This window comes from Hibiscus syriacus, unplaced genomic scaffold, assembly GCF_006381635.1.
Source record: "Hibiscus syriacus cultivar Baekdansim isolate YM2019G1 unplaced genomic scaffold, ASM638163v2 tig00000477_pilon, whole genome shotgun sequence".
Taxonomy (NCBI): Eukaryota; Viridiplantae; Streptophyta; class Magnoliopsida; order Malvales; family Malvaceae; genus Hibiscus; species Hibiscus syriacus.
In genome coordinates, this window is record NW_024061790.1 from 1,736,803 (window position 1) to 1,761,799 (window position 24,997).

General features: G+C 33.8%; 1 long non-coding RNA gene across 1 annotated transcript; it reads right to left on the bottom strand.

The window, feature by feature from the left end:
- Nucleotides 1-866: 866 nt before the first annotated feature.
- LOC120206418 lies at nucleotides 867-17,311 on the bottom strand. The gene is made up of 5 exons (XR_005524112.1): nucleotides 16,852-17,311; nucleotides 16,687-16,765; nucleotides 16,110-16,182; nucleotides 15,358-15,623; nucleotides 867-1,858 (listed from the first exon to the last, which is right to left on the bottom strand). It is a non-coding gene; the product is annotated as an uncharacterized LOC120206418 (long non-coding RNA).
- Nucleotides 17,312-24,997: the final 7,686 nt, after the last annotated feature.

Below are 24,997 nucleotides of genomic sequence, written 5' to 3' on the forward strand. Positions count from 1 at the left end.
TAAATCTAACGCTCTGGTGGTACTAAATTTTATACCCCTATCGCAGTCCAAAAGCCATACATGACTCAGAGATGTCATATCATCTATCTTAACTAGGTTTTAACAATTTTGGTAACAATTTAAATCTTTCAACCTTAGATGACACATCGATAGCATCTACAAGACTTGATTTTGATTCGAATATCATGCATTTATGAATCACCTTAAACTAAAGAGGTCATATGAAAACATGAAGTATACTAAGCTAAATTGAGTGAAAACATTCATAAATAAGTTTATTTGAATGCAATTAAGACTTATGAAAGCATACAAAGAATCAAAGTTTTGGAGTCAAAAATAAATTTTTTTACTATGTGACGGGGGTTTCAAAACCTCTTGGATGGAATTGTGCATTTTTGTATTCTACACAAAGGGTTTTGAAACCTTCATCTAGGGGTTTCGAAACATCTGAAGCGAAATGCTAAATTGATTTTAAACCTTATTTTCTACCATTGGTCAACCTAATTGAACATAGGATCATTTAAAACTTTAGAAGCGTGAAATGAAGCATTTACCTGCACATCTTATGCCAAGGAAGACATCCTTAGACATTTTCAAATATGCTAAACACCATGCCATCACAATTTAGTGTCAAAGATGGAACTTATGCAAAGGTTCATAATAAAGTTATAAAACCTATTCAAAACATGACAAAATGAGTTACTCCAAAACATTTGAAGCAAGTTAATATACCAATCATCATCATCATCATCATCAATAATCTACCCATCAAAATATAAGGACCAAATTTATAATCCATCTAAGACCATTACAGTTCTATATAGTTCACAAAAAAAAAAATTGGACGACACTTGCATATTTACCACATATACATGTCACTAGACCTCAAAGCATACAAAAAGAACCTCTACATTGATAGCTTTCAATAACCTTTCTTTGATGATACAATGGCTAAAACAACTCACGATCAACTTGAATCACCTACGTGTGAAAGGACAACAAACACATGCTAACTTTCAAACTTCGTGAGGAATAAAGAAAACAGCAAGTAACATAGTTTAAACATGACGTTTATGAAACATAGCATAAGCTTTGAAGTAAGGTATGAACTAGCATGCATAGTTTTTATTTATGATAATATGTCATTCATGAAAATCCTGAACATTAAGTTATCATGTTTGACTTGTTATTATTCACTGTATCATTAAAAGTGCACGAGGTGACAGATGCCAATAACATTAGCATAAATGCCATAAACTCAACACCAAAGCGAGACTTATTTCGCAAGGGTGTATTAACTTGTCGGTCCAAATGCACCGTAGTGTTAACTTAACATCAAGCGGAATACTCACGCAAGATGGACAAACCCAAAGGTGCCAACACACCAAAGTACTAAACTCGCACCAACAAAATGCTCATGTATAGTGGATGAACCTGAATGTCGACCCTAGACATGCTGATGTATCATAAGACCACTATATAGGTTACCTGGGAAATTTTATTTCTTACAAATTGCATTTATGAGTGAGAACTACACATGGATAATTATCGGGTGAATTATGACCCATTTTCATAACATAACATTACTTCTTGCAATACTTAATGACATAGAAATCATATTATCATTCCTTGTTCATGTGAACTAATTATATAGATTATCATACCTATATTTGTGCGTGGAACATGAACCATGGGAGGCTTATTACAAGCCTCCACTGATCATAATTTTGACCAAAAATAACATAAATGCACTCACCTTATAATATCTTACCAAAATACCAAAAAGACTATATGAAGCTATGCTCTTGAGCTTTTCCTTTTGTCTTGCATGATCCTACACCTTGATCTTCTTTTGAGACTAGAAGAATATACATGAAACAATGTAAAAATCATTCATCAATTGACATGAAATTTGGCATAAGTGTATACATATATCTATATACATATTAAAAAGAGTATAACTTGTATGTAGTAATGGATGAGGGTGAATTCCTCTCATAAAATGTTGGGATCGTCGTCACGTCCCTTGGCACAACAGAAAAAATTACTTTGACGATCTCCTCCAGAGAACCAAGTACAATTGACGAATCCAGGAATAAGGATGTGAAATTACTGTTAAAATTTGAAAACCACAATCTAAAAGTGTAAAACTGTGTCGTGAATCTAATTTCATCAAACAATGTCAATTCCAAGCCAATAAAATAACGTCTTGATCTCTACGCAATCCGCCCAAATGGAACAAACAATTTTAATTCTTTAATTATTTGAGAGTTTTTAACGCACAAGGCATAATTCGACTCAAATTAAATTTTATCAGATATATATTAGTTTAAACTAAATATTAGAGAGTTTCATAATTATAATAATTATCTCTTTTAAATATAGAAACATATTTCAACTCAAATTATATTTTTATCATATAAATATATGTATTTTAAAAGGGTTATATAATTACAATACAAAATTTATATATAAAACAAAATTTATAATTACAATAATTATTACAATTTTGATTTAGTTAAAATATTGTGCATATCAAATGCATATAATAAATTTAATTACATAGCTTATTTGTGCTCAACAAGTTTGTACACATGTAATTTAATTGAGAATTGTTGTTTGAAAAATATGGTATGACCCTTGTAGGTTCATGTAACATTAATAGTAGTATCTAGAATGATTCTAATATTACAAATAATAAATGGCATCTAGCAATGAATCATTGTTACCTAAGTTACAAGAAGTCATGGTTCGACATAACCTTTATGTGATTAGCTTTTATGTACTAAACCATTTTTTCCTTTGTATATAGATTGAACACAAGTCTTGGACCAATCACACTTGTATAATTCATTTGATATTTCTTGATATCTTGAGCAAACTATATAAACGAATAACTTTGATATATCAATTTATTCGAGCATGGTTAGACATTTTACAATCTCACTCAATCAAGCAACCTAAGATACTGATTTCATTATGTATAAGTGGAAATCCTATATTGATCAATCATATCTCACTACATAGATCGTGACATGTCCAACATTAGCTTTATAGTGCAACCAGTTACAAAAAATATTTGACTATATCAAAACATGCAACTCATAATGTTGAGAAAATGATGATCTCAAGTTTAAAGATTGTAAACACCATTTTTTTATTTTTTTTGTTTTGCTTTTTTGCTTTATCATTATTTTATTATGAAAAAAATATTATAATATTATAGTGGTTGGGGTTATTAATACCCTAACCAACCCTTGTAAAATGACATAGACTTCTCCTTTCCCCGAAAATAGGGAATGAAAGACAGTTTCTTTGACTTTTTTTCTCTCCAAGATTGTTTTTTCTTTTCCTTTCTTTTTTTCTTTTTGACTTGGTTTTTGCTTCAGTTTCGGGGGGTTCACGGGTTGTAGAGGGAGTGGCCATCATTGAACATTGGCCGATGTGTGAGAGAGGCCAGCTCGTGGCCTAACAATGCCAGTTGTTGGTGGCCGGAGGTGAGTGCGTGGGGTCCTAGGTGGTGCCTTGGTCGAAAGGGGAGAGAGAGAAGAGTTTGGTCACTTTGACCTTCGTTTTAGCCTCGCTTGGTTGGTTCGGTCGCCAGTCAGAGATTGGGGTGGCCACCAAGATGTTGTGGCCGGAGTTGAGGCTCGGTTTTGAGCCCTCTCAGCTGTCGAATGGGAGGAGAAAAAGAGGAGAAAGAGTGAGTTTAGGAATAGAATGGGTAGGGTTTTAGGCCATTCAAGGTGGTCGGTCGGACCTCCTCTGATCTCGGTCGAGGTCGCCAGTAGGTGTATATCGGTCACCGGCCCGGTGGCCGGCGTGTGAGGGCCAGTGAGCGGTGACCGAGGGATTCGTTTGTGAAGCTTGCAGGTTTTGGCTGAGTTACGTGAAACGGTGGGAGATATTTTGGTTATATGAAAAATGGGTAAATCATGCATCAGAACCCTGGTTTCTAAGAGTTTTCTGCTTTGGCCACCTATTTTAGGGTTAAATCACAGTCCAGGTCCTCCCAGTTTCAGCTTATCTTGCATTTTGGTCACTATCAGGGTAAAATCATCCTTAAGCTCCCTATATTTTAGCTTCTTTTATTCTGGTCACTTACTATATTATTTATTTGTTTTGAATTATTATGTTAATTTTAATTATTTTTATTTAGGTCACTGTTATAGCTATATTTTGCTTGTTATCTTCATGTTATTATTTATTTCACATTTGGCATATAATTTGTAATATTATATTTTAGTCCCTAGTTGTGGTGTAATGTAACATATGTTATTTTTGCTTGTAAAATATATATAGTATGTATTTTAAGTGATGCATATGCTTTATATTTTAATATTTATAATTTAGGGGAATGTACAATTTTATGTTTTTTTAACTTAAATAATTTAATTTCTTTATTTACATTTGTAATGTCCAGTTTAGTATTTATTATTTAAGATTTATTATTTTGCACTTTAATTTTTGTAATGTTCATTTTAGTAATTATATTTTGTTTGCTTATTTAACTTAATATTTATACTTTAAAGTATGCACTTGTTAATTTAGTCAAATTTTATTTCCAGCATTGTATAGCATTTAATTTTTATCTTTGCTTTAATTTTCATTTATTTGTTCCTAATTAGTATTTTTAATTTTTTAGCTTTTTTTCATGTAAATTTGTTTGTGCATATAGATCTAGACATTTCGAATATGTATGAAAGCCCCATAAGCATAACTCAACTTATTACATAATTTGATTAAGGGTAGTATTTATTTATTTTAAAATATTAAGAAGGGATTGTCTTAAAGTAACTTAATGTCCTATTCCGATGTTTTAAAATAAATAAATACTCTACTAGAAAAAACCAAAAAAAATCAATTATGTTTATAAATTAATCAAGTTTGAAAGGAAAAGAAATATTCATTTATTTAAACTTATCGAGACAATTCGCCTAATTTTATTAGGGATTAAGTCTTGATATTTTTAAATAATTGAACATCACTTATATTTTCTAATCATACATAATTTGGATAAATTAGCTTAATTTCTTTCTTTGGTCGAATAAAATTATTTTAATCTTGAAATTTTGGGATAAATTATTATATTCTTTTTATTTCAGTTAGAAAGAGAAATATTCGTCCTAAAGTATTTTAGGGATTATTTTCTCTTCGATTGGAAATATTAGAATATTTTCTATTTATCTTTAGAATTTCTCGTTAAATAAAAAATTGTTTGGTTGAATTTGGAATAATAGTATCGTAACTTAAATTTATATTTGAATTCTTAGATTTTCACTATTAGAGACAATTTATAATCGATGGGGTACGAATTTTGGGCGTTGTGGGGGTGTTTATACTTCCCCACATATAATCAATCCCTGAACCCTCTTTTATTCTAAAAAAGAATGAATCTCTGGTTACACGTAGATTGGTGAATCTTTTAAAATGATGTTTTCTTAGAAAACTATTTTAAAAGAAAATTTTTAGGTATTCGACCTACCTAACTCAAAAGGTCGATGGCGACTCCTTACATTTCAAAACCTTTTCAAAGAAAAACCCTCAAGTCGTTCTAAGTTTTCCCCCGCCTGGGCGAAAAACGGTATCAACAGTTTGGCGACTCTGCTAGGGACTTAGTGGATCAAGCCCTAAATTGATTATATATTGTCTTTATAGTTGGAAATTGAGAATTCAATTTTATTTAATTTACGATTCCTTTTATTCCTTTCAATTTTTTTATTTAATTTTATATCCTTATATACTGATGTTTGTATTTGATTGATTTTCATATATTGAAATTTTGGATTTATTTTAGCTCGATTTTAGTGTGGTTGTTTTTCAAAGGTTTGAGAATTTCTCCTCACACACGACACTTGCATTGCATAACATAAGCTCTATATTCAAGCTATTTCCCCTTTAAGTGGGAGTGAAAACGACGTCTTCGTGAGAATTTATTCTCCGTGTCAGACCTAGTAAGTAGCTTTTGGGGTTCATATGCCCTATATCTTCATGAGGATTTATTCTCCATGTCAGGCATAGGAAAATGTGCCCTCTCGAATTGAACTCGATCCACTTAAGCCTATAATAGGCGAGGATTGAGAGTCTGGTTTGCCCAAAGGGGCACCGACAAGGAAAATTCGAGTACCTTTACTCCTAGAACGAAAACTCTGCATATAGTAAATTGTAGAAACCCACTCGATCTAAGTCCATGCTGAAACTCTGTCCATAGGTACCCAATTAAGTGTACAGAAAGGAGAAATGAACTCTAACCTTCGTCTTTTACTTTTTTCGATAGATTATTTTTGAATAAATGTATGTGATTTAGAAATTATGCGGTTAGGGCTTTAATTTGCTCTATGTGTTTTATTCGCTGTATTTTATGGTTAATTTACCAGTTGAATTTAATCTTTTCATATTTCACTAATATACATTTCCTCTCTTTGATTATTATTTTTGCTAACATCTTTTCCTTGTCCTGTTGCTTTATTTTTTTTGCATAAACATGTTGTTAATACCCGAGTTATTTATAAAAATTATAAAGCTTTTAAAATAACGTCATACGAAGGGGTAGATATTTTTTATCTGCTTTGACATGTTGGGACGTTGTGAGTTCTTTAAAAGTTGTTCTAGGATAATTACCTTGGAATTAACACATGTTTCATACATATCATGTCATACAATGTATTGATTTTTGAGTTAATAGTCTCATTAGAAGGCTTTCAATACGACAATGTCACTCGAAGAGGTAGAATAGAAATGCAAAAACGCATCAATGGTCCAGAAGGGTGCTCCAGGAAATAACTGAAGAGCTACATCAAGATGGAATACATGAAGCTCAAATGATGCAGTAAAACAAGTTTTTCAAGGGTGTTATGACTATAATGATACAACTACCCGAGAATAAATAATATGCTTGAAGTCATTAAGCAACAACGACAACCAACAAGAGACAGTGGATGATGTCAGTCGCATATGGTTGCTCAACAAATGCATTTCTGGAAAAGAAGTCGAAGCGTTGGAATTTTCCATCAAGCAAAGGATAAAAGAAGATTGTTTCCTTGCATTTTCAATCAAAATTGAATAAGTCGAGCACTATGATGTGATTTGTAGTTTCCATCGGTCTCGGCGTATTGAGACATTGTGTTTTCTTTGGAAGTTGTTTTATGACAATTACTTTGGGATCAATTCCTTTGTTGCATTTACATTTTACATTTTACATTCCCATTTTTGCATATTTTCATTTACATGTTCATCTTCGCTCTTTGCATTAGCATCCATACATTGTACGTTGCATGATATACATTGCATCTCAACCTGCATTAATCGCGGATCCTGGGATTAACCCGCGGAATCTTTTGAGGTAAATTGAAGTCAGCCATTCGTACATAGAAAATAATTGAGAGCTAAAGACAAGATGTTAGCGTCGTCCGAAGTTCGATGCACATCATTGAGATATGTGGGGCACTAAAGAGCAAGGTCCAAAATTTGTTCGACCTAGGGGTATTGAATTTTAATATGTCATGAGACATTTTGGTGTCGATCAGGAAAAAGTTCTTCCATTCACCGTGAAACCATATTGCGATAACATTGTCCTGTTTGAAAGTGTTTTTGTTCTTTCTTTGTATACTCAATAAATATCTTGTTGATTGAACTTATGTCGTTTTACAAGGTTACGAGCAATAAAACAAGTTTTAATCTTGCAATTATTTGAATATCAAATGAATTAAAGGTTATTTTAATACTTCATTAACTATATGCTTTTACAAGGGGCTGGGTTATACTTTCCATACCCATCCAAAGTCGAAAGAACCACTGTTGGGTTCTGTACCCGAAATAAAACACATTTACTTGCAAAAGACAAAACCTTAACATCACTCCATTCGACACAATAAAGTCATGCCCTTATCCCCCGAGGCACCAAAACCTGTACTTTTACCTTCCCAAACAGAAATAACATTTCCATGACATTACTTTGTCCAGAATTATGACTTTAAAGTCACACATTTCCCTTCCTAAACATGGAACCAATATTCATTTCCCAACCTCGATAAATCCTTGGGGCATAGTAAGAACCATTCCTGTAAGAAAGACAAGATGGAGTGTTGTTGATCAAGTTTTTCCAAGAGAATTCGAATAATTGGGCATACTATGAGCAAATGAAAGAAGAAAAAAATGAAAGGAATAATTGAAATAATTCTATCATGCATTAATTACATTGTTTTCATGTAAATAAGGTTAATCATGAATACTCATATACCTGGGGATACATTTTTTACAAAGACTTCCATGTATGAGATGATGAACGGCTTTGTTTCATTTATCCTTTCAAATATATATATATATATATATATATATCCCTTGTTGTCCCCTTTTGAGCCTATAATATTGTTTCTTCTGATTCAACCCTAACCAAGGATCACCCTCCACACTAGAGGGTAAATGTGAAGGACATCTGCTCGCATGAGTGAAGATCATCAATCCAGATTTCACTATAGAAGCGAGTCATGATAAAATAAAGTGAGAAGTAACAAGATACCGCAAGGTAGACCAAATATGAAGCGCTTGAAGATCAAATCCTGTTGACGGTAGAGAGAAAGAAGAAAATATATAGTAAAAAAAGGAAAGAAAAAAGAAAAAATAAGAAAAAAATAAGAAAGAAAAAATAAGAAAGAAAAAACAGAAAAAAAAGAGAAAAAAAGAAAGAAGAGAAGAAAGAAGAAAGAAAACCGATCAACACTTCAAGACGAGCGGTTCAAAGATCTAGAATCAATTCGCCAGAAGATCAGAGAACACAAAAGAAAATAGAATAAAAGATACACAAGCAGATTCAAGTCGAGCAAGACAAGATTGAAGACAGCAGAACGAATTGATCCTTGGTTTGATAACCCTTAAACACTTGTTTGGGCCTATATATCCTTTTCTTTCATAACTGTGAGCTCTAGCCTACATTATGTGCCTGAAAAGTCCCTTCTAATCATACATGGATTTCTAAGTGGAGAGACTATCTTCATATTTCATTCCACCCTCAGGGTTAATTTTATTTGCAAACATTAGTTTTCTAAAATTTTTAATGCATGATAGGGAACAATAACACAAGGAGGGTTCAAGATGTAAAATTTTAGATAACGTCTTGAAACTAAAGGAAATTTCGAGTTGAAAACTTGAAAAGGCAGCTCGAACATGAAGATTGTCAACCACTGCACAGAAGACGATCTTATACATTTTGATAAAGCATTGCACAGTCCAAAGGCGCTCACGAGGGCTGAAAACCAGAGAACATTTCCATAAGAGAAGCATGAGGACTGTTTCTTCATATCAATGAACACTAGAATCAAGAATGCAAGAAGCCAACCTGAAACACATTACCCCTCCAAATTAACTTGAAACACATTACCTTCCCAAGTCAACCTATGCTTTATATCAACATTAATCTTTACACTTGTAAAATGTATATGATTTTTGAAGGATTAAAAGAGAATTTGACTTATTTTATATTCAATGAACAACTGTTTTACAATTTGTTTTCATTGTGAGCCAGAAGAAAATGATAGCACTTTTGAAATTTATTCAACAAAATTTTCACATTTCTCAAATAAAAAGAAAGAAAAGATTTTCAAATAGGACAATCTCTCTAGAGAGTTTTAGCTTGGAAATTAACAAATGTTCCTCAGACCTAGAAGCTTAGAATCAGAAAGTGGGGCAAAGAATTGGAATGTTATGGAGCGAGAAAAGCAGATTTTTTGTAAAGAAATATGACGGCACACCGTAGTGTGGAAGGAATCAAGATGAGTGGATCAAGAAGAGAACCACTATTGCATGAGCACTCTTCACTGCTATTAATCAAGAAAATCAGGCATTACACATACATGAATTTGCATCTTTGCATCAAACATCCATCATCTTATGCAATGAAAACTTTAATTTTCCCCTCTCACGAGGGTACTATTAAGATTTCTCTTGAAATCCTGTCTTTTTCAAAGACCTTTTCTCTTCTCACGAAGACCTTTAAGATAGTTGCATTCAGATACACATTTTTACAGATCTCTCAAGAAAGAGTAAAATTAAAGACAACCAGACATCTTCAACAAGAATGAGCAATTATATTCAGATTTAACATTTTCAAGCAAAGATCAGAAATTTATATCACTTGAGAGTGTTTTTTCTCAAAACAACTTTTGTCTCGCTGGAGATAGTTTTCCCTTTAAACAAAATTTATCTTACTTGAGATTGTTTTTCTCAAAACAAGTTTTGTCTCACGGGAGACAGTTTTCCCTTGAAACAAAATTTATCTCACTTGAGATTGTTTTTCTCAAAACCAGTTTCGTCTCACTAGAGACAGTTTCCCTTGAAACAAGAAATTCTATCTCACTCGAGATGGTTTTTCTTAAAACCAACTTCGTCTCACTAGAGACAGTTTCCCTTGAAACAAGAAATTTTATTTCACTCGAGATGGTTTTTCTTAAAACCAACTTCGTCTCGCTTGAGACAGTTTTCCCTTGAAACAAAATATATCTCACTTGAGATGGTTTTTCTTAAAACCAACTTCATCTCGCTTGAGATAGTTTTCCCTTGAAACATAATTTATCTAACTCGAGATTGTTTTTCATAAACCAACTTCGTCTCGCTTGAGAAAGTGTTCCCTCGAAACAAAATTTATCTCACTCGAGAGAGCTTCTCTTAAAACATGTTTCTTATTCATTTTTATCTATATGTTGAATATTTGACAGAAATTCCAAGTTATCAGAGTTTTGATTTCACAATTCCATGTTGAAGAAGAAGATTTCAACAAAGAATCAATTCATGTCTTCTTTTTTTAAAGAAGTGGATCTCAACAAAGATTCTAGAACCTTCGGGTCAATACCTTCAGGAACTTCAAACACCAAATTACTGACACATGATAATCTTTTGCAGGTTTAAAACTCTTTAAAGAGAGGGTAAACTAATCAACATTTCCAATAGAGAGTTCATAATGAGAATAGCTCATCCGACAGAGGGAGAAGAAGTTCATAATGAGAATAACTTGTTCGACCTATCACTCTATTCATGACATTTCGAATCAGTGACACCTCGCTTGAGGGATTGACATTTCAAAATGAGAGTCCATAATGAGAAGAACTCATCCAACAGAGGGAGAAGAAGTTCATAATGAGAATAGCTTGTTCGACCTATCACTCGATTCACGATATTTTGAATCAGTGATGCCTCGCTTGAGGGATTGATATTTCAAATAAAGATTTCATAATGAGAAGAAATCATCCGACAGAGGGAGAAAAGTTCATAATGAGAAGAGATTGTTCGACCTATCGCTCGATTCACGGCATTTCGAATCAGCAACACCTCACTCGAGGGATCAATATTTTCAGTAGAGAGTTCATAATGAGAAGAACTCATCTGATAAAGGAGAAGAAGTTCATAATGAGAAGAACTTGTTCAACCTTAGCTTGTTTCCATCGCACAAGGAGCTGGATCAACATCATCGTTTCGTTCGTCCATCACATAAGGAGTTGGATTAGCATCACCTTGAATCAATCATCACAAAAGGAGGTGGATCAACATTTCCAGTGAAGAGTTCATAATGAGAAGAGCTCATCCGAAGAGGGAGAAAAAGTTCATAATGAGAAGAACTTATTCAACCTTGGTGATTCCATCATAGAAGGAAGTGGATTGACATCCCCAACGAAGAGGTCATAATGAGAGGAACTCGCCCGATCAGAAGAAATTGGAGCTCAAGATTTTAGTAGTTCAGGCTAGATAAAAATAAATGGTGCATATTATCTTTTCTCTATTCCTGTTCCACAACAATGAGCAAAGAGGGGTAGTTGTAAACACCATTTCTTTTATTTTTTTTATTTGTTTTACTTTTTTGCTTTATCATTATTTTATTATATAAAAAATTATTATAATATTGTAGTGTTTGGGGTTATTAATACCCAAACGAACCCTTATAAAATGACACAGACTTCTTATTTCCTGAAAATAGGGAATGAAATACAGTTTCTTTGACTTTTTTTCTCTCCAAGATTGCTTTTCCTTTTTTTTTGCTTTCTAACTTGGTTTTTGCTACGATTTCGGGGGGTTCACGGGTTGTAGAGAGAGTGGCCACCGTTGAACAGTGGCCGACGTATGAGAGAGGCTAGCTTGTGGCCTAACAGCGCCGACTGTTGGTGGTCGGAGGTGAGTGCATGGGGTCCTGGGTGGTGCCTTGGTCAAAAGGAGAGAGAAGAGTTTGGTCACTTTGACCTTTGTTTTAGCCTCCCTCGGCTGGCTCGGTCGTCGGTCGGAGTATAGGGTGGCCACCAAGATGTTGTGGCCAGTGTTGAGGCTCGATTTTGAGTCCTCTCAGCCGCCAAATGGGGAAGAGAAATGGAGGAGAAAGAGAGAGTTTAGGAAGAGAATGGGTAGAGTTTTAGGTCGTTCAAGGTGGTCGGTCGGACCTCCTCCGGTCTCGATTGAGGTCGTCAGTGGGAGTATATCAGTCACCGGCCCGGTGGCCGGCGTGTGAGGGCCTGTGAGCAGTGACCGAGGGAGTCATTTGTGAAGCTTGCAGGTTTCGACTGAGTTACGTGAAACAGGGGGAGATATTTTGGTTGTATGAAAAATGGGTAAATCATGCATCAGAACCCTGGTTTCTAGGATCTTTCTGCTTTGTCCACCTATTTTAGGGTCAAATCACAGTCCAGGTCTTATCTTGCATTTTGGTCACTATCAGGGTAAAATCATCCTTAAGCTCCCTGTATTTTAGCTTCTTTTATTCTGGTCACTTGCTATATTATTTATTTGTTTTGAATTGTTCTGTTAATTTTTTATTATTTTTATTTTGGTCACTGTTATAGTTATATTTTGCTTGTTATCTTCATGTTATTATTTATTTCACATTTGGCATATAATTTTTAATATTCTATTTTAGTCCCTAGTTGTGGTGTAATGTATCATATGTTATATTTTGCTTGTAAAATATATAGTATGTATTTTAAGTGATGCATATGTTTTATATTTTAATATTTATAATTTAGGTGAATGTACAATTTTATGTTTTTTTAACTTAAATACTTTAATTTATTTATTTACATTTGTAATGTTCATTTTAGTATTTATTATTTAAGCTTTCTTATTTAGCACTTTAATTTTTGTAATGTCTATTTTAGTAATTATATTTTGTTTGCTTATTTAACGTAATATTTATACTTTAAAGTATGCACTTGTTAATTTAGTTAAATTGTATTTCCAACATTGAATAGCATTTAATTTTTATCTTTACTTTAATTTCCATTTATTTGTTCATAATTAGTATTTTTTTTAATTTTTTTTAGCTTTTTTCATGTAAATTTGTTTGTGCATATAGATCTAGACATTTCGAATTTGTATGAAAGCCCCATAAGCATAACTCAACTTATTACATAATTGGATTAAGGGTAGTATTTATTTATTTTAAAATATTAAGAAGTTGCTCTCTTAAAGTAACTAAATGTCCTATTCCGATGTTTTAAAATAAATAAATATCCTACTAGAAAAACCCCAAAAAAATCAATTATGTTTATAAATTAATCTCGTTTGAAAGGAAAAAGGAAATATTCACTTATTTAAACTTATCGAGACAATTCATCTAATTTTATTAGGAATTAAGTCTTGATATTTTAAATAATTGAACGTCACTTATATTTTCTAATCATATATAATTTGGATAAATTGACTTAATTTTTTCTTTGGTCGAATAAAATTATTTTAATCTTGAATTATTGGGAGAAATTGTTATATTCTTTTTATTTCAGTTGGAAAGAGAAATATTTGTCCTAAAGTATTTTAAGGATTATTTTCTCTTCGATTGGAAATATTAGAATATTTTCTATTTCTCCTTAGAATTTCTCGTTAAATAAAAAATTGTTTGGTTAAATTTAGAATAATAGAATCGTAACTTAAATTTATATTTGAATTCTTAGATTTTCATTATTAGAGACAATTTATAATCGATGGGGTACCAATTTTGGGTGTTGTGGGGGTGTTTATCCTTCCCCACACATAATCGATCCCCGAACCCCTTTTTTATTCTAAAAAAGAATGAATCTCTGGTTACACGTAGATTGGTGAATCTTTTAAAAATGATGTTTTCTTAAAAATTCTTTTAAAAGAAAAATTTTAGGTATTCGACCTACCTAACTCAAAAGGTCGATGGTCCTCACATTTCAAAACCTTTTCAAAGAAAAACCCCCAAGTCGTTCTAAGTTTTCTCCCGCCCTGGCGAAAAATGGTGTCGACAAAGATTATACATATACTTATCACTATAAGTAATGTTGTAACTAGGGTTGTAAATGAGAAGAGACGGATAAAGAGCTACATGGATTTGATCCAATCAAAGATGGATCAATACTCGAATTGAATAGACTTAACTCAAGTTTCTAGTACCCGAGTACTTGATAACTGAATCGAAAAATCACGAGCAACTTAAAAAAATAATATATTAAACTTTTAATTTTTTAAATTAAATTATTAATGATATTAATATATATATATATATATAAAATACAATATAAATTTTTCATGTACTTAAGATAAGTCAGAGAAATTTTGGAGTTTAAATTTTTTCAAGCTCAAGTCGAGGTTCAATTTTTAATTTCAAGTTTGAGTCGAGTGTGACAATTTTAAGCTCACGAGCTTTTGAATTGAGTCAAGCCTCAATTTTTCATTTTGAGTTCGATTTGAGCTTGACAATTTTAGCTCGTGAGTTTTCGAGTTGGGTCGAGCTCAATTATAAACTTTTCAAGTCAACTCAAGCTAAGCTATACTCGAGCTCCATTCAACTCGTTTACGACCCTAGTTGTGATTGTCACATAATGATCAAAGTAACATACTCATAGCTGTTCAGTCCAATATGATATTCTCCATCAACTACATATTAGTCTTAATGCATTACTGTTTTCAAAGCTCAGAATAATAATTTACTGAGGACGTTTAAGAATAATCATATTATTCTCGGGACATTATTATAGTTAAATTTATTTATATATACAAAATAATAACTGAAATAATAGTGAAAATTTCTTATATTAATAAATAAGGTAAAAAAATATCATTACAATCATCTCATTATTGGTCTTTGGGCATGCTCTAACATAAACAACCCTTAAATTATATTCTCATTAAAAACTTTAAGTTCTCTCTTTAGAATTTTCCATCAAACCCTTATATCTTCCTCTCAAAACCAATTTTCTATTCTTGAGCTAAGCTAAATTCCAAGTGAAAATAGGTGAAAATGAAAAAGAAATATGAGAGTACTTACCTTAGGAAAATGGCATCCAAATGAGGAAATAGATGAACACCTTTTGTTTATACTCCAAATGAAAATAGGTGAAAATGAAATAGAAAGATGAGAGCCCTTACCTTAGGAAAAAGACACGAATCATAGGCTGAGCTGAAACGAATCGGGTACAGATTGGGTTTAGACTAATCTTCAAACGACAAACGAAGTCCACGCATAAGGGTGACACGTGTGACAACCGAACTTGCCCCCATCCAAACTCCACAATAGCAACAGCGGCATCGACACTGATGATAGTTGAAGAAGTGAAATAACGAATTGGTTCATTTGGCGTGGATGGTGTCGTGAACAGACGGATGAATGAAGATGAATCAACCATGATATCTTGCTGAGATATATATGAGAATGATAAGTTTGGGTGAAAATAAAACGGAAACTATAGGGTCAGAAAGCAACGAAAATAGGTTTGAATCCCATGCACCCTAAATCCTGATCTTTTCCTAGTTCCGTTTTAATAACATAACCAATTAAAATGGAGAAATCAAGTAAGCAGTCTCTAAACTTCCTAAACTTCTCAGAATTGCTAAAAATTAAGAAAAAATGTAATTTAGTCCTCATTTTCACAAAATAAATTAAATAAAAAATTTAGCCCTTATATTAGGATGTGGCATCTCCAAATAGGACTAACTTTATGGAACATGCAGTTACTGCAAATAATTTGGGGCAAAGTAGCCGAAATAATGCATATGGCGTATATCCCATATATTTGTCGACACTCATTTTTTCGTCTCATCTTTTAATATTTTATTATTATTATTATTATTAATTATTATTAATAATTTACATGCAGGCTAGAATACAATAAGGCCCAGACCTAGAGAGGACCCGAACTGAATGAAGAAACCACCAAGTTATTGAATTTTGTCATCGCCTACGTCAAAGGGCACCTGCAGACAATAACCAAATTATCCACCTAAAAGCATGTCAAAAGAAAATCATATACGGGATTTTGTCTACCCTAAATCAAGTTTTCACCTGCTCCTACCTAATCCAACCAGAAGTCAAGGGATTTGGTGAAAAAAATGAAGATAGAATAGGGGGCATATTCGCATCAAAGGGGGAGAAAAAGAAGAGGGAAACCATTCGAATGAAAGAAAACATAAACAGGGGGACGATCAACTCTATCAACCATCAATTGGGAAGTAAATTGGGGTATGAATAACGATAAAAAACGGAGAGAAAACAGTTTGTAAGTCTGGTTCTTCAATAGATAGGAGGGATTCGTTGTAATTAACAAAGTGATGTTACAGTGGGTTCTACCCGTTTTTTAGAAACAAATACAGAACGCAAGTTTCAAAAGCATTTACTCATCTTTCGAGAACTATTTTCATTTTTTGGTTATGAATGAAATAGAAATTATAAAAGATAAGAAAAAAATTTCGTTTTGTTACCTTCCTCGCTTGTTGTCCCGTCGTTGTCGGAGCATTTGTCGCCGAAGTTGGGTGAGATCGTGGTGAGTTGTTTTGCATCCTTGCATGTTTTGTTTTTCGGTTTAGTTATCATTTATTGAGATTTCAAAAATAAAAAATGGAAATAAGCAAGTTTTAGGTTCTTACTTTATTGTTGCGAGCTTTTACTGCCGGAGTGGTTGTCCTCGTGGTTGAGAGGCTACGTGGTCGGATGGTTAGGTCCCAAAACAGTGGGGGTTTGAGTGACTTTTGTTTTCTCTCGAGTAGAAGAAGAAAGTAGAAGAGGGAGCAATAGTTGTTAGGGGCCTTTTGGTTTTGTCATGCAGAGGTCGGAGAGGCGAAGGTCGCTGATTTATGGCGTGAGTTGAAGCCCTTAAGGCTTTCGGCGGAAAAGAAGATAAGAGTACAAGAGTGGAGAAGAGGAGCTTTAGTTTTGTTTTGTTTAGGGGTCAGTTTTGTTCCTCGTTTGGTTCGATGGAGGATGCGACTGAAGGTGTGTTGGTCATAGAGGGTTTGGGCTCTCTGGTTCGTGTGCCATCGAGGAAAAAGATAGGAGAAGATTAGAGATGGGGTAGAGGTTACGGCTAAGGAGAGAGTTGAAGTGAGGATGAGGCTAAGGGTTTAGTTTTCAATTAGATTAGGTTTATTTTAGTTTAGATTTTATATAAAAGGTTTTGGGCAAATTATGGTTTAGCCATCATGATTGTATGGGTTAAATTAAGTTCATGCCCTCTCAATTTAAACACATTTTATAAAGCAGTCATTTGTTGGTATTAATTTTCTGATTTTTTCGTACGTGCATGCACTGTTTATGTTATTTTACATATTATCTTAGCTTAAATTAAATAGGATAAATTATATATGTAACCTGGTAATTTACCACTTTTGCGTATGTGTCCTTTTATATTCATACATTTTATGATTCAACCTTTGGTTAATTTATTCTTAAATCTCGATTGATTTGTGTGGAAATTAATTTAATATTTATTGCTTTTGTCTATTAGTGCCCATTTAACGGACCCGTTGTTTTCACCTTAATTTTAGGAGGATTATGTGTTGCATTTTGAATGTTAAATTACTTTGACATTTCGTGCAACTACTTTGAGCACTTTATTAAGGATAAGATTATATATGTTATTTTATTTAGCATGTGTTATACTATATATATATATATATACGCATTACTTATATTTATTATATATTCCCTCACGTATATATATATATATATATATTATATTATATATCTATGAATATATATATATATTTAGTGTTTCTTTCCTTTATATGTTCTTATTAAAATGTGTATGTATATTCTCTTAACCATATTAGTTATTATTAGTTTTTGACAATGTTTATAAACTACGTATATAGTTGCATTCATTTGGATATATAAATTAGGTACAAGATATCTTTTAATTAATATGTATGATACCCTCACGAGCATTACTTGACTCAAATCGAAATAAATTGACTAAGGGTAAAACTCGATAATTTTAAAATTATAAAAAGAAAATTTATAATACATGAATACATAATTCATCTTAATATATAAACTTTAATACTAGAACCTACATTTTAAATTTGAGCTATTAGGTTCCTTAATTTTCATAATTTGACACTTTAAGTTAGAAAATGTCTTAATTTATTTTTAGTTTAATTATGACAAATAAAATTTTGTTTGATTACATTGTTTTTAAAAATCTAAGGCACTGTTTACTTATTAAGGAATTAATAGTATATCTCCCGCGATTGTGCTCAGGGGTGACTACTAATAATTCCTTGAATAAGTCAACATCCTTTTCAAAACCACACCATGTTTTTAAAAAAAATGAGGCAATATTCGGTTATTAGGCACAATAGTTGATCTCCCGCATTTACGCTCGGGGACGATTGCTATCGGTCTCGATAAATGAAGACCCTTTTCAACTTTGCATCCTTAATGATTTTTAAATTAAATATAGAGTAATCAACTAGGTACCAATTTTTGGGCGCTTGTGGGGGTGCTAATCCTTCCCCACGCGTAACCGACTTCCGAACCTGATTTATGGATTTTCGCATACCTAAAAATTCGGTATTTTGATACAAACAAAATGTTTTATTAAAATCATCCGGTTTTTATGGTGTTCCAATCGCACCTTAAATGATTGGTGGCGACTCTTCACCTTTCAAACCAATTTTTAAAGAGAAAAACCCCCGAGTCGGTATCGCTCTTTTCCACCCGGGCGAAAAACGGTTACGATAGCTTGGCGACTCTGTTGGGGAACTTTTATTTTTTTAAACAAATTGAGAGTCGAGCCATGAGTTAGTTACCCTATATTTATTATTTGGAAATTAATAGTTCGATCTTGTTTAATTTATGGTTCATTATGTTATTTCAAAAAAAAATTCTCTGATTAATGCTTACACTTCTGTGAAATATTTAGAATTGTTGCATATCATAGCTCTAAACCCGAGCTTAATCCCGGTTTACCTAAGTAGGGAGAAACGTCACACCTCACGAGGAGCATTGGGCTTCCTTGTGTGGGTCTGACAAAGTATCTCTGGAAAACACCCTAAGTTGCCTATCCGGATATCAGTTCCGAGGTACGCTTTTAGTGGTATGATCCCCTGAGCTGAACCCGATTTGCAAGTCTGTAATGGGCCAGAATTGGGGTCAACCTTAGCAGGTTGTAAAAATAGCTTGGGAACATTCGCTAGAACCCAGCCTCATATAGAAAATTTAGTAAGCTTACCTCGCTAGAGCCATGTGGATAACCTAGGAGAACTAGAAAGCATGTGGTTAGGACCATTAATTTCCTTTGTATGCTTTATTTTTTTTAGTCTCAACTTTAATTCATATTTAAGATTTTTTTTGATTAATCATTTCAACTAACTTGATTATTGTTGTCTTGTTTCTACTAACATTGATTTTATTTTGTATGCTCTTATTTCATTTTTGCGTGTATCATTGTCATATCATATCATTTCATAAACGGTATTGATTCTCAGATTACCTAGTTATTATAAAAAGAGCTTAAGGCAGCAATGTCTTCCGATAGGACTGAGAATACAATCATTATACAGACCTGGTTCGAGTACAGGCAGACGCGGTTCAGAGATAACTTTGTCATTACTGAAGAATCAGTTTTGCCAGAGAAGGTAATTATTCGAGCACTCAGAGAGCAAAGAGATGAGGCTAACTAGGAATTAGCGCAAATGCGAGCACAGATTGAACAGCTCGAAGCACATCTTCTTAGTTTGGATGAGACTTTTCAGAACCCTTACAACAACAATGGGTTCTGTCTTCAAAAAGAAAATGAGATATTAAAAAGATGATAATGGAGCTAGAAGAAGCAGGGTTGATTCACTCATCTGTATAATAGATAGCCAGACTGGAAAATGAGGCCTTAAAAGCTAAGATTCCTGAGCTAGAAGTTACAGTACAAAAATGCCATCAGCGAATTCAGCAGTTAGAGGAGAGTTGACCATGGACTAATAAAGAACTTGGAACCGCGCTACGGCAGACTCAAGATACTATTCAAAGACAACATGAAGCAATGAAGAGAGCACTGAATCAGGCCAATGGTGTTGCTCGTCAAGTCTATGAATTATCTGAAGAAGCGACAAGATTAAGAATTTTTGTGATCCAAAGGAAGAAGGGTGAATCATGGAATTGATGATAGAACTCGAGAGATTAGCGAATAGGGCAAGATTCTACGTTTAAGTTTCCATGTTGATGTACTCTCTTTGCCTAAGTGCTTAGACATTGTGTGTTGTTGAGTACTTTTTATAAACTAAGTTATTTTGGAATCAATATCGGGTTGCATTTGCATCTCGTATTTTTGCACACCTATTTTGCATTTGCATTTGGCATCCACATTTGTATTCGCATTACTTTAATTTAAGCATTTTTACATGCATCAATCATGAAAATGTGAAAGTAACTCGTGAAAGATACTATGACAGAAGCTCTGAAAGTAAATTGAAGTTACCCGGGGCGTGTTTCTGAAAAGATAGAAACCAATGAATGAGATATTAGCACGAGTTGGTAGGATCGAGATAATTCTAGAGCAACTCGTAAGGATGCAACAGGAGATGATCGATCAAGAAAAAAGGTTCTAGAATGTATCAAGAGAACAGATGACCAAATTAATGAAGATGATGAATGTCGTGATCTATGGAGACAAGCCACTAGAAGATACCGTCGTAAACGCTTTGAATGGGATTATGAATGTCAGTGGTGGAATCAAAATGACAGTAACAGGTAATCAAGAACCCGTTAAAGAGCAAGATATCTCAAGCCAACTCTAAAAATCAGATGCGATCGAAAAACGACCAACAATGAATGAAGAAGATAAGCTTTTCTCAAAGAGGAGGGGCATAGAAGAGGACCGAGTGCTGATCAAGAAAGCTAAGAATGATCAATCTCTCATGTTATCATGGGGAGTAGATAAAAAGAAAAGGAAAGTATAGGGTTTTCAGTTCCTTCCCTTTTACTTTTCGTGTAAAGAACTGCGTTCAAAAATGTTCACATCTGGATTGATTACACCGCGATATGCCCCACCACAGTGGCCTCCGAATGAAAAGTGGACCTATAAAGAGGTTCCCTGGATAAATTAGACTGGAGCCCCAGATTATTCAGTTAAGGTTCCTAGCAACCATGAGAAAAAGTTCCAGGATCCTTTAGAGCAAGAAATTCAAAGGTGCAAGGTAGAAGATAAAAGGGTTAAGGTTCAATGCTCAGAAATAGTCATTCCAATAGAGATTAATGCAGCCAAATCCGATGAAGAACACATGGTGCAAGAAGATAGGAAAGAAAATCAAAGAAAAAGGGCTCCAATGAATGTAATTTGTGACTGACCCACAGGTTTAAGAATGATTTGGGCAGATACAACCCTAGAAACTCCTCAAACACCTATATCAGATTTTTTGATGATAAATGGGGCTCTAGAAAGTTTAGATAGTCTGATGAATACTCCACCAATCACAGATGAAATAAATGCTCAGAATCAGGCCAAAACTATCATCACCAAGGAGAATCGCTTTGGATATGGACTCAATTTCCAACCAGGGAAGAAAAAGTTGAAGGGGCAAGAAGAAAAGAGAAATGCCAACCTAAAAGGAGAGGGTAGTCTTTCAGAGAATACGTAGAATACTTTCCAGTTTGGGAATGTTAATGCTGAACCATAGTTGTTGGATGTAACCAAGGAAGAAGATCCAATTGAGGATCCAAAACAAGATGCTTGAAGACGACGATAATACAATTTGTGATTGGTATCTGGCCTTGTTTTCCATCAAACAATTGGACTACGAAGAATCTTCTTGTAGTTTTTGGGTGAAGTTTAAAGTAATATTCGGAATTAACCCTTATACTTTTGCCCGCGAGCATTAAGGAATTTTTTGTGAGGGATGCTATGTTAATTGTACTTTTCGACAATTAAATATGTTTTCATTTATTTTTCAAAGGGAAATCATTTTATACATTCTCATTATTTATATTCTTTATCATTTTTGACACTTCTATTATTATTAGTATTCTTTTGTCCATCCTATACAAACATTTATTACTTTTTTTAATGTATATATTCGTTCCAAATTTTCTTGGCAGGTGTCTCAATCGTTAATAACATGAATGTTTCTGGATTCTAATCATGAGATAAAATTCGAGCAGCTTATGTTTAGAAGAAACCTATGAGTGCAAAAATAAGGCACAATATGAGGTTTCTAACGAATTATTTAGGCTGATGAAAAAACAAAGTAATCAGGTCTTATATAGTGGACAAGAAGTTGAGATTCCGAATCTGAGAACAAAAGAGAGAAAAAATACAGTTAAAGATTTGCAATACTTCGTCAAGATCTTCTTTTTCTAGTTTTATCAAGCGTAACAGGATTGGATATAGAGGTGGTAGTACACAAGTTCCTGATAGTTTGTTAATCCTCTATTTAACAACCTTCGAAAGTCCATTAAGATGAGTGGTGGGGGGAACATAACAAGTCCAGAAAATGGGAGATTTGTCCAGTACTAGGGGCAAGAAGCTCACCAATTACGAGACCCGATAATCGTTGATCCAGAAGTCATAAGTTGGTCGAAGATACAAAAAATACATGTTTCCTTTTTACTTGGTGAATATCCAAATTTGTTCCTCTAAAGTGATTGATGGAGTCACCAACTTTGACAGAAAAACCAGTGACTGAAAATATTGTTTGACCTAATATGTAAGTCAAAAAGCAGCTAAAGGAAGTGTTGTGGCTAATTTCATTGCAAGTAGGGCTTTTGAAAAGTATGAACCACTGAACTTTGATTTTCCAGACAAAGATTTAATGGTTGTCTCAACAGAGGAGTTAGTTTCCTCTACTAATGAACAGTGGAAGATGAATTTCAATGGTGCCTCGAATGCCTTGGGGCAATTTTCATTTCACTTGGTGGAAAACACTATCCTTTCACCAGCCAATTGAATTTTGATTGCACAAATAACATGGCAGAGTATGAAGCATGTATTTTGGGTCCTAGAGCTCATAAAAATAATTCGAGAGGGTGACGTTCCATTACCTCCCCAGAGAAGATAATCAAATGGCGGATGCTCTGGCCACTTTGGCAGCAGCCTTCAAAGTCAATGAATGTTCAAGCATGATGCCTATTACGATGCAAGCTTACGGGTATCCAGCCCATTGCTATAGCATAGAAGAGGAAAATGATGTAAATCCATGGTATTACGATATCTTACAATACCTTAAATATCAAAGCTACCCTGAGCATGCCACTGAGAATGACAAAAGAATATTTCGAAGAATGGCCACAGGATACGTGCTTGATGGTGAGATATTGTACAAGAAAAGTCATGATCAGGTCTTGTTGCGATGTGTGGATGCTAAAGAAGCTAGAATGATCATTGAAGAAGTTCATGAAGGAGAATGTGGTACTCATGCTAATGGACATGCAATGGCTAAACAAATAATGAGATTTGGATATTATTGGTCAACTCTGGAAACTGATTGTATCAATTTCTCCATAAAATGTCATAAATGTCAGATTTATGGAGATAAGCTCCACACCTCTCCTCATCTATTACATGTAATGACTACTACGTAGCCATTCTCTATGTGAGGCATGGATATCATTAGGCAAATTTCACCCAAAGCTTCTAATGGTCATTCTTTCATATTTATGGCAATAGACTACTTCACTAAGTGGGTAGAAGTGACCTCCTATGAAAATGTCACTCAGTCAATAGTTTGCAAGTTCTTGAAGAGAGAAATTATCTTTCGTATGGGCTACCAGAAAGGATCATCACTGACAATGTCTTGAATTTAAACAATAAGATGATGAAGTCAGCATGTAAACAGTTCCATATTAAACATCATAATTCTACCACCTATCACCCAAAGATGAATGGAGCGTTAGAGGCAGTCAATAAGAACATCAAGAGGCTCATATAGAAAATGACCGAGACTTATAGAGACTGGAATGAGAAGCTACCATTCGTTCTGTTTGCCTATCGAACTTCAATGAGGACGTCCACTGGGGCAACTCTATTTTCTTTAGCTTATGGGATGGAGGTTGTGTTACCCATCGAGGTTGAGATTCCGTCACTACGGGTGTTGTTAGAGGTTAAACTAGATGAAGCAGAATGGGTGCAAACTAGGTATGACCAGTTGAATCTGGTTGAAGAGAAAAGATTGAAAGCTATCTGCCATGGGAAAATGTATCAGAAACATATGATAAGGGCACATAACAAAAAAATTCTCCCACGAGAGTTTCAAGAAGGAGACCTGGTGCTAAAAAAGATTTTGTCAATTCAGAAAGACTTTCGAGGAAAATGGATGTCAAATTGGGAAGGACCTTATGTAGTAAAGAAGACCTTTTCTGGAGGAGCTTTGATACTCACTGAGATGGATGAACCAGAATTACCTAACCATGTGAATGCTGACGCAATCAAGAAGTATTTCACCTGGAAAAAAGGGGAAAAAGAAAAAAAAAGAATAAGGAAGAATAAAAAAAAGAATAAGGAAGATTGAAAAGGGGCTCAATATGAGAATCCACCAAGATCGTTGTAAAGCTAAAAGAAGGAATTGAGGTGAAAGGTTGAAAGGGTAACTCGAATACATTTTGATAGTCACTAGGCAAGTAAAACACCCACAAGAGTCTGATGTTTTGAAAGAAGCTATTTTGGAAACATTTACGTTCTTCTAGACATAAGCTTACCTCAAATTCTATTAAGTTGATTGGTTCAGGAACATTCATGTTGGTGATTCTTTAGGCATTTGAATTTATTTCTTGATTTTTATTATGATTGCTATGATTTTGTAAAATTCC